Below are 10,623 nucleotides of genomic sequence, written 5' to 3' on the forward strand. Positions count from 1 at the left end.
ATACTAGAGCTTGAACTGTTTGATGTATGGGGGATTGACTTTATGGGACCCTTTCCAACCTCCTACTCAAACAGTTACATATTGGTGGTTGTTGATCATGTCTCAAAATGGGTAGAAGCCATAGCCACTATGACAAATGACAACAAGGTTGTAATAAGCTTCTTGAGAAGGAACATCTTTAGCAGATTTGAAGTTCCTAGAGCCCTCATTAGTGATGGAGGGACACACTTTTGCAACAAACAACTTGAGACACTCCTTCTTAGGTATGGAGTCAAGCACAAGGTGGCAACTCCATACCATCCGCAGACCAACGGGCAAGCAGAGATTTCCAACAGAGAGCTCAAAAGAATTCTTGAAAAAACTATTGAAATCTCAAAGAAGGATTGGTTTAAGAAGTTGGATGATGCATTATGGGCCTACAGGATAGCCTACAAGACACCCATTGGGATGTCCCCATACCAGCTGGTATATGGCAAGACTTGTCACTTACAAGTTGAGCTTGAGCATAGAGCATTTTGGACTTTAAAACTACCGAACTTTGATGAACAAGCTGCTGGAGAAAGGAGACTAAGGCAACTCAACGAGCTAGAGGAATTTAGGAACCAAGCATATGAGAATGCAAATATTTACAAAGAGAACACAAAAAGGTGGCATGATCAGAGAATAGTAAGGAGAGAGTTCACTGAAGGACAAAAGGTGCTGCTGTACAACTCAAAACTCAAGTTCTTCCATGGAAAACTTATGTTTCGATGGTCAGGACCCTTCACCATACTCAAGGTGTTTCCCTATGGTCAAGTGGAACTCATGGAGGACAAAACACAAAGAACTTTCACTGTCAATGGCCATAGACTCAAACATTACTTGGGAGGCTCCTTAGAGGAGCAGAGAGTGAGCTATAAGCTCAACTAAAGATGGAGGAGTGTCAAGCAAGTGACAATAAAGAAGCGCTAGTTGGGAGGCACCCCAACACTTTATATCCTTTTGATTTATTGCTTTCTTAAAAGTAGATTGTGAATATTAGCTTAGGAAATTTAATTTCAGTTTTGATAGTTAAGATAGCTTTATGAATTATTTTGTCTCCTAGTTTTTGGAAGTGCAACTTAATGAGGGCATTTACTGATGATGAGTGATTGGGCTAAGAACTAGTTAAAAAGCTAAGTTTGGTGTGGCCACTCACCTACTTAATCTAGGCTTACAACCATTTGGATAAACTAATTTTTGAAGAGTAAGCCTAGAGATTAACTTTAGTGTGACCACCACAATACGAGGATCACTTAACAAGCCCAATACCACTCAATTTGAAAGCATTTAATATATTGGTGGAGGCTTGAATGTGAATTTTAATGTGTTCAGGGGAGAGTAGAAGCAAAAGAATGTGAAAGAATTGGAATTACTTCTTCCCCATGAACACATTAAAAAACCCAATGATGAACCCAATTTATTGAGATGCAAAGGAATTATGTTTGGTGTCCCAAGGGACACCCATTAGTTGCAAATCCATTCACTAGCATTAAAAAGGAATGTGGAGGATTATTTTGTCATTACTAATGGGGTCTCGATTTCATTTTCAGGAGATTGAATGGGGCCCACTTGATTGATAGAAAAAGAGGTCAAAGTATACTTGCACATTGGAACTCAGCACATACAGGAAGCAAACTGAGATAAGGATTGGCGCCTCTTCCCACGCTAGGCGCCACTCCGCAAGTGGGAAAACATTAAACCCATTTCCACTTCCCACCATTCGAACCACACCCTTCACCCCTATAAATCCCCTCACTTTCCCATTTCCCTCCCACTTCAAACCCCATTCCATATACAAAAGAAACTCACACAGACATTTCTTTCGCTCTTCTCTTTTCTCTTTTCATCCCCTTTCTCTCTATCTTTTTACTTGATTGGGACAATCAAGTACTAAGTTTGATGTTGGAGCAAAACTTTTGTTTTGCTTGTATTTCTTTGCAATACTCTATTACTATCTCAGAACCTTCAAACACTCTCTCTCTAACCAATGGCACCACCGAAATCCTCAGCCTCAAAGAAAATAAAGACCAAAAAGCCAACTTTTGGTTCCTCAAGCTCAACCTTCAATGAATAAAAATTTCTCTCTGCATTCAACCAAAACCAATTCTATGGTTAGGTGAGTGAGAAGGAGATCATCCCAGAGGTTGGTTGATGCCAGGGCATCTAGGCCAGTTTCACTGACCTTTTCTATACTGTTTTAAGGTAGTTTCATGCATTTTCTTAGGAAATAAGCATGTTTTGGAGGAAATCTCATTTATACCTTGACTCAAGTAACTATTGTGAATTTTACAAGATTTCATAAGGATTATGCAAGGATTGAATGACAAATTGATGATGCATAATCTCATGACTTAGGCTAGAGCTTTGATACACTTTATTTGCTTGATTTCAGGACAAAGGAAGCAAGAAAAAGCCACGTTAGCAGTCACGTTAACCTAATTAACGTAACCACTAACGTGGAATAGGGACAAGCTTGTAGCATTAATAAAAAAGGTGACCACTAATAACGCCTGCGAAGCCATCATAAGCCCACGTTAATTGCCACGTTAACTAGGTTAACGTGGTAGTTAACGTGGAGAAAAAGAGAGCTCCAACGTTAGTGGTAAAAGTGAATACCACTAACGCTACAAATTGGCAATTAGCCACGTTAAGAGTCACGTTAACTTAGTTAACATGAACTCTAACGTGGAAGGGAAAGACAATGCCAACGTTAGTGACATTCACCTTTGTCACTAACGTTGGATCAAGCCAGCATTGCCCACGTTAGTGGTCACATTAAGACTACTAACATGAAAGTTAACATGAAGCTAAGCATTATGAGCCAACGTTAGTGACACTCACCTTTGTCACTAACGTTGGAGATGGCATTTACTACCACATTAGTGGCCACGTTAACCTAGTTAATGTGAACTCTAATGTGGAGAGGAGGGGCGTTTGGAGCGTTAGTGACAAAGGTAAGTGTCACTAATGCTCTCGAAACTTAGGCATGCCCACGTTAAGAGCCACGTTAACCTACTTAACCTGAACTCTAACGTGGGGAAAGGGGGCACAATGCAATGTTATTAGAAAAGATGATTCCCAATAACGTTTGCGAAGGATCATGAGGCAACATTAGTGGTCACGTTAGTGCCACTAAAGTTGAAGTTAACGTGGACCATTTTGGGGTTGGAACGTTAGTGAGAAAGGTGATTGCCACTAACGTTCTCGAACCCACATTTTCACTTAGCGTTAACTCCACTAACGTCCTAACTCACACTTTTCTACAAGCTGAGCCCATTGAAGATTGTACTTGCTTCAACTCAAGATCTAAGGCCCACATCCAAGACTTGAAGACCTCACTAGAAGATCAAGAAGAGTAGTATATATAGGAGTAGTTTTGAACTATAGAGGAGCTTGGCACTTTGGAGAACTACCCTCTATATATTTACTTTTCTGCATTTTCTAGTTAAGCATGTATTCTTTTTTGCCATTTTCCATTCCGAGAGCTATGAACAACTAAACCCCTTTCATTGGGTTAGGGAGCTCTGTTGTAATTTGATGGATCAATTATAGTTTTCATTCTTCTTCCTCTTTCTTTTCTCTTGATTTGCTAGAAAGCTTTCGATCTTAATTCAATTGGTTAGTTGTCTTGGAAAAGAAACTCTCAATAATTGGATCTCCTCTGAGCCTTGGAAAAGGGATGAGGAGATCATGCTAGAAATGCTTTCTCATGTTGGACTAAATTGGGGTCTGGGCAGATATAGTGACATGTAATCCTCCCAACACTTTGATTTGGAAATACATGTGGTATAATCAGTGACCACACTTCATCTCTTCCCATGAGCAATTAAATCAAGGAATTGGGCAATTGTTCAAGCTTAGAGAGATTGGATTGCTAAGGAATTAAGATCCAATCACTTAAGATTGCCATGGAAATCAATGAATGCATTGATTGAAGAAGGGATGAGAATGAACTTGATCCGGAGAATTCAACATCTCCTAAGCCCAATGAATTCCCCATTTCTGATCTTACCCATTCTCTTTACTTTCTGCCATTTATTTCAATGTTCATCTCCCCCAATCTCCATTTAAGATTCTGCACTTTATTTTCTGCCATTTACTTTCTCACCATTTAATTTCCTGCAATATCAACCACCTTCTGTTTAGCTCAACTAGCATACTCTTCCAACTAAAATTTCTTGACCAATCAATCCCTGTGGGATTCGACCTTACTCAATTGTGAGTTTTTACTTGACGACAATTCGGTATACTTGCCGAAGGGAAATTTGTTGAGAGACAAGTTTTCGTGCATCAAGTTTATGGCGCCGTTGCCGGGGATTGATTTTGTATCAACAATGATTAAGTTGGAAGTTCACTAGATTGAGCATTTTTTTCTTTTGTTTGTTTATTTTATCTAGTCATTTACCTTCAGTTTATTTAGTTTCTTCCTCACCCCCTATCCCTTCGTTATTTTCTTTTTCTTTGAATTTACTTACAATTCTGCTCACTAACCCATAAATGTTTGATAAATTGCACTACTCACACTAACAATAACTCTAACAAGAATAATCACTTCATTTTATCTCTTGCTGTATGCTCTGTTAGTTGTATGACAGGGAGAAGAGGCAGAGCTTCAACTTCCTTTGATTCAGAACCTGAGAGGACCCTCCTTGGGAAAAGAGTTGTTGGTGCTGAGGAAGAGGAAGAGTACTTTGAAACAAACATAGAGGAGAACTTGGAAAACAACCATGAAGGAGAAGCTCACAACCATGCCAGAGAAGGCCCTGTAAATCATGCTGGGTAAGAGAGGAGAGTTCTAGGTTCTTACATCAATCCAATCCCAGGAAATTGTGGAAGTAGTATCCAAAAGCCCACTATACATGCCAACAACTTTTAATTAAAACCCCAGCTCATCACCCTTGTTCAGAACAACTGCTCATTTGGAGGAAGTGCCCAAGAAGACCCCAATCAACATCTAACCACCTTCCTGAGAATATGTGATACTGTGAAGTCTAATGGAGTCCATCCGGATGTCTATAGGCTACTTTTGTTCCCATTTTCACTCAGGGACAAAGCATCTAAGTGGCTGGAATCCTTCCCGAAGGAGAGCTTAACAAATTGGGAAGATGTGGTGAACAAATTTTTGGCAAGATTTTACCCTCCTCAAAGAATAAATAGGCTTAGGGCTGAGGTGCAAACTTTCAGGCAATAAGATGGCGAAACTCTCTATGAGGCATGGGAGTGGTTTAAGGACTTAACAAGAAGATGCCCACCGGACATGTTCAATGAGTGGGTTCAACTTCACATTTTCTATGAAAGTCTTTCTTATGAGTCAAAGAAGGGTATAGACCATTCATCAGGAGGATCTCTAAATAAGAAGAAAACCATTGAAGAAGCCATAGATGTCATTGAAATGGTAGCTGAGAATGACTACTTCTATGCTTCTGAAAGAAGCAACACTCGAGGAGTAATAGAGCTGAACCACATGGATGTATTGCTGGCTCAAAATAAGATGATCACCAAGTAGCTAGCAGATCTCACCAAGAAGGTAGAAGAAAACCAAGTTGCAGCAGTCATCACTTCATCACCAGCTCAAGAAGAAGTAAATATAGGAGAAGAAGGTGACTGGGAACAAGCCAACTATATTGAAAACTCACCCAGACTGATCCATGATCCATACTCCAAAACCTATAATTCTGGCTGGAGAAATCACCCTAACTTTGGGTGGAGAAACCAACAAGACCAAGGCCAAGACCAGAGACGCCACAACCACAATCCCAACAACAATGCAACTCATAAACATACCTCACAGAGATCCTATCAACACCTACCTAATCACCTTTCTCAACCACCTAATCTCAACCCGCCATCACCAACCAAGGATAGACTTTCTAAAATTGAGGCTCTACTTGAAGACATATACAAAGAGGTCCAAGACAACATAGTGTTCAAGGATGAAGTGCAAGCTAATATCAAAAACCAAGGGGAAAACATCAAGAGGCTGGAGTCCCAAGTGGGATATCTTTCTCAACAGTTTTCCAAACCTATTGATAGTTTCCCAAGTGACACAGAGAAGAACCCAAGTGGAGAAGCAAAGAAAGTAAGGTGGGAAGAATGCAAGATGATCACCACAAGTGATGAAAGGAGTATGGAGGAAATAGACACACATAAATAATATCTCCAAGACAGTCCAAAGGGAAATCATGAAGAAAGAAACTATACACCCCATCCCACACACAAGGAGGAGCTAAAGAAAAAAGGGAGGGGACCCTGAACCCATATGCACCCTTTCCCCAAAGGCTCAAAGGTGGTGTAGCAAGGAGAATGTATTCAATGTTCCTTGACATGTTTGCATCTCTTGATGTAAATATACCATTCATTAAAGTCCTCCAGCAAATGCCATCGTACATCAAATATATAAAGGAGCTGTTGACCAAAAAGAGTTCATTGAAAGGTGGACAAACAATAAAGATGAACAGGGAGTGCAGTGCTCTCATTCAAACAGAGCTACCTACAAAGAAGAAGGATCCAGGGAGCTTCCACATTCCCTGTGTTATAGGTGAGACAATATTTGATAAGGGACTCTGTGACCTGGGAGCAAGTATCAACTTAATGCCTCTATCCCTCATGAAAAAGCTTCAAATCAATGAGCTAACACCCACAGAAGTAATGATTAAATTGGCTGACAAAACTCAAAAACAAGCAATAGGAATGGTTGAGAACATGTTGGTGAAGGTTGGGAACTACTTCCTACCCACGAACTTCGTTATCCTGGAAATGGAAGAGAATTCCATCCACCCCATCATCTTGGGGAGGCCATTTTTAGCCACAACCAGGGCGCTTATAGATGTGGAGTGAGGAGAGTTAGTATTGAGGATACACGATGAACAGCTCACCTTCAACATTTTTAAACCATTACAAGAAGCAGATCATGATAACGAAGAGTCGAAGGAAGAGCACATTAAAGAGTTGATGGAAGAGCCAGACAAGGGAGCATAAACACCACACCTAAGAACTCCTAGGGTTAACAAGCAATGTAGTCAGAAGGAACAATAGCCAAGTGTGACCCGTGAGAAGCTAGACTCACCAGAGTCTTATGGGACAAACAACAAAATCCCCCTGAAGGAAGGAACCATAAGGAGCAAGGTAAGATCATGGGAAACAAAAAAAGGCCCCAAGGGGAAGGAGGAACAAGAAAATTCCTACAGAAGACTTCTCTCCAGGAGATGAAGTAGTCTCTGCCTACTTTCTATCTATACCACCTCATCTCCCCACCTTTCCATCTCAGCTGCCTCCAGTGTACACCATCAACAAAATCTTGTCCTTAGAACATGTGGAGCTTCTTAACAAAGCCAATGGAGATAAATTCACTGCAAGGGGGGAGGACTCGAAGCACTACCAACCACCCTGACAAAGGCCAAACGTCAAGCTAATGGCGCTAAAGAAGCGCTTCATGGGAGGCAACCCATGTTCTATACCCTTTCTTTTTAATCTCTAATACTAGTTAATAAGGCAAAGTTCATGGATTCTAAATCAACTTTGACAAACAATATAAGAATCCCTACATGCAGCATAGAGTACATGATAAGTTTGGTGTTCAAGACACACCAAAAGGGCTTGAACACACTGAATGGTATGAGATTCTTTTCGAATCTTGTTGCACCATATGATAAAAAACAAGTTTGGTGTTACCAACGTTGCATGCATGGGAAATTTAGTGGTCGATTGATTTGCATTCATGAAAAGCATTTAGTTATTTTAAAAACAAAAGAAAAAGATTTTAACAATAGCTATTTCACACTTTAATTTTTCCCACCAAAAAAATTCAATTAACTTTTTGCATTCCTTTTGTCTTGTATAGGAAATCAAAAAGGAGATTGGTGGTACTTGATAGGACAACCAAAGAAAGGAGGTTCGGCCACTATACCAAGGAAACCACACACTTGTCTTCAAGGGGAGTATCTTGGGAAGTGTTGCCATGCAACATTGGGAGTTGGATAGCCTTGGAGACCAAACCAAGACCCTCATAAAAGAGGTAATCCTTGTGCTCATCCAATGCCAAACCCCAACCGTCCATCATTAAGCAACACCATCAATCCACACCCTTCAAACACCCAGCATCCTTTTTATATGTAACCCACACTCTACAACCTCTCCGTACACACTTGTTATTTTTATTCATCTCCCGTCCTTCTCTCGAACACACACACTCCATCCTTCACCAAAAGTTCCAAACACACTCTCCTAGGCACGTCTTGTGAGCCACAAACATATCAACCATCACTCATGGCATCGTCGAGCTCTAAGAGGAGAAGAGGGAAGGAGCCTATGGGGTAGCCTCCTTTCGATGCTGGGAGATTCAAGACCGCCTTCCATGAGCTCCAATATGAACGGATCAAAAATAAGAAAATATTACCAGCATTGACATTCCAGTTCAATGAAGATAAGTGCCCAAAGATTAGAGAGAAGATTGCACAGAGGGGTTGGCAAAAGCTCACGAACCCAGAAACAAAGATAAATGCGAACCTCATGAAAGAGTTCTATGCCAATGTGGCCAGAGAAGACAGTACTAGGTCCCCTACCTTCAAAAGCTACGTGAGAGGAACAGACGTGGACTTCAGCCCCAATGTTATAATAAGGACTCTTCAGCTGAAATCGCCACATTTTGATGAGCTCAGTTATCAAGTAAGAATAAGAAATGCCCCCGACGAAGATGAACTTGAAGAAATAGTGAATGATATGTGTGTGATAGGATCCGATTTGGAAAGATACTCGGATAAGAGGCTGCGGTTCATTAGGAGAGGAGTCCTCATCCCGGAAGCCAAGGGGTGGTTTGAGCTTGTAAGAAGGTCTATCCTTCTAGCCACAAACAATTATGAGGTCAATATTGCTCGAGCTACCATGGTACAATGCTTAGTAAAGGGTGGGGATATCAATGTGCATGAAATTATAGCTGAAGGGATCCAAGATTCAGCCGAGAAGAATGATCCGGGTGCTAGACTTTGGAACCCTAGCACCATCCTTAGATTATGCATGAATGCCAAGGTGGTATTCGAAGATAACAATCCACAGTGGGTAAATCCTGGGAGATTAGTTACCCTCCAGTGCATAAACTATGTGACACCTGTGCAACAACAAAGAAGCCCTCAGATGGGGAAAATAACTGCACAAAAAGAGCCTCACAAAGAAGAACCTCACCAAAAAAACCCCAACAAATAAGGTACCAGCAAGAAGGGCAATATGATCCAACCAACATAAATCTGTTTCACATTCAAGGAGCCATTGAGGATCTGGTAAGGAGATATATGGAGGGACAAGAACAACAACTGCATGTCCAATCTCAAAGGATGGATCGTCAAGAAGAACTACTTTCTGGTTGGATGGATTAACAAAGAGAGTGGCAGAAACAGCTAATAGAGTTGCAACAGGAGCATTACTCCCAGCTCACCCAAGCCATCAATCAAGTGACCAAAATGTAAGAGAGCCAATACAAATGCCTTCAAGAACTCAACCAACGCCAGATTACCCAAATGAAAGCATGCAACGAATTCAGTGTGCTCAACGAAGGAAGGCAAATGTATCGGGAAGAATTTAGCATAAACACTCAGGCCAAGTTAACTTATATGACTGGGTATATGCATAACTTGCACCCTGCCATTCCAAGTTATGAGGCAGTCTGCAAGGACTTAACAGAACAAGAAGAGGGAAAGGTGAAACAGCAAAAGGAAGCATTAAAGAAAAAGATGGAGGATACTGGTTTCTGGAAAAAGCTGATCGGGAAGCGCAAAAGAGATGGGGACTCAAGCAATCAAGGAGGACCCCAAGACAAAGGGACATGAGCATTCTAATAAGTGAAAGGTGGTGGAGTTCCTTCTTAGTTTTATCTCTTTCAAGCTTTAAATAAGGAAAATCATGTATGAGATAGAACATGCTTCCATAGTAGTTTAGGAACCTTCAATTATGGCTTTAAAATTTCATTGTTTAGGTCTATGTTTACTAGTCTAATGTCCCTACTGCATTTTTCATCTTGCTTATTGTATGCTTGTCCTTTAAGTCAATTAAAAAGAAGATGTTATGAAAAGAACAATAGTGGAGTTATCTTGTAAAGTAAATTCTGAATGTTTGTGGTAGGGTGATTAATTAGCTAAGTTGGTTCAACAACAAGGTAGGAAGGCAACTATCTACCTTGAATCATATGCTTGAAACACACCCCAGGAGACTAGCTAATTGATAAGATCCTAATAAGAAAAGAGAAAGAGCAATAAAAGTCAAAAAGGAAAGAAAATCAATAAGAGATGATGCTAGGCACCAAGGGTTTGAAGATTGAGTCATATGTCTGTGGTGTTTATGTGCAAAGGATATGCTTGGATGAATAAGCTCTTAGGGGTGCCTTATCACTTGATAACTTGGGTTAACTAATCCGGGGTTATCAGCTGAAAGTCCACTATCAAGAGTAACCTCTGCCACAAAGCACTTAGCAACCCAAAGAGGTGCTGGACACCAAGGTCTCAAGAAAGAAAAATAACAAACCATGTGCCTGTGGTGTGTATGTATAGGGAAAAGAGACTTGAGGGAGTAAGTCCTTAGGGGTGCCTTAACACTTAGCACCTTGAACCAACTGGT

At 40.7% G+C, this 10,623-nt stretch overlaps 1 non-coding gene across 1 annotated transcript; it reads right to left on the minus strand.

Moving 5' to 3' along the window:
* Positions 1-5,176: 5,176 nt before the first annotated feature.
* LOC130971773 (small nucleolar RNA R71) lies at positions 5,177-5,283 on the minus strand. Its single transcript, XR_009082983.1, has one exon. It is a non-coding gene; the product is annotated as a small nucleolar RNA R71 (small nucleolar RNA).
* Between the last annotated feature and the right edge of the window lie 5,340 nt (positions 5,284-10,623).

Source organism: Arachis stenosperma, chromosome 3 (assembly GCF_014773155.1).
Source record: "Arachis stenosperma cultivar V10309 chromosome 3, arast.V10309.gnm1.PFL2, whole genome shotgun sequence".
In the NCBI taxonomy this organism is placed as follows: Eukaryota; Viridiplantae; Streptophyta; class Magnoliopsida; order Fabales; family Fabaceae; genus Arachis; species Arachis stenosperma.